This window comes from Lagopus leucura, unplaced genomic scaffold (genome assembly GCF_019238085.1).
Source record: "Lagopus leucura isolate 7727_CA_CO unplaced genomic scaffold, USGS_WTPT01 Super-Scaffold_1, whole genome shotgun sequence".
In the NCBI taxonomy this organism is placed as follows: domain Eukaryota; kingdom Metazoa; phylum Chordata; class Aves; order Galliformes; family Phasianidae; genus Lagopus; species Lagopus leucura.
Window position 1 is genome coordinate 5,659,522 of NW_024962250.1, and position 799 is coordinate 5,660,320.

Sequence of the window (799 nt, forward strand, 5' to 3'; positions counted from 1 at the left end):
TAGTCTGGCTTGGAAAAAATACTTCTAAACGTATGCACACGTTGCATTGAGCACTTATAGAAAGTTAGCAGAGACTCTACTCATTTCATTTCTTCTGTTACATCATGGCTTAGCACCGCTCAGGTCAGCAGTTCCACTACCTCAGAACAAAACATGGCTGATTACTGTGGGTACTGTAGCATGCTTAGAACTGGAATACAAATAAAAATAGTTGCTTAAGATAATATGCCTGTAGCACAGGATACTGTGGAATTGGAAGCTGATAAACCAGTAGTAGTATCATTATTACATTAAGAAATGATTTGAAATGCGTTTAGTTTCACACCGTAGTAAGTACAGACAAAGCCACCACAAACATAGTAATGAAACAGACCATTTATTTTAGCCTGATTTTCTGCCAGTTTGTGGACATTCTGTCTCAGAAGTGTTTGTGATGACTGTACCAATGCCATTATTGAGTTACTGGCTAGACTTACTTATGTCTATACATCTCTATTTTCCCAGCTGACAGGGAAGACTAATCAGAGGAAGCTTCAGTTTTCAGATGTCTTCCTGAACAATTTCCTTTCTGAACCTTGCTGTAGCTGAGATTCTCCAAGCAAAGGCAATCTGCAGTTGGCCGTGTCCTTTGGAAAGCTGCGCGTTACTTTCTGGATCATCTCAATGCAGTTTCCTTCCCTTGCTTGCGCTGCGTGAGCTCTTGGCCTTGCTCTGGATGTTTAGATTTTTAATGTATTTCTGATCTGTCGCACTTGGGGGGGGGGGGGGGGGGGGGGGGGGGGGGGGGGGGGGGGGGGGG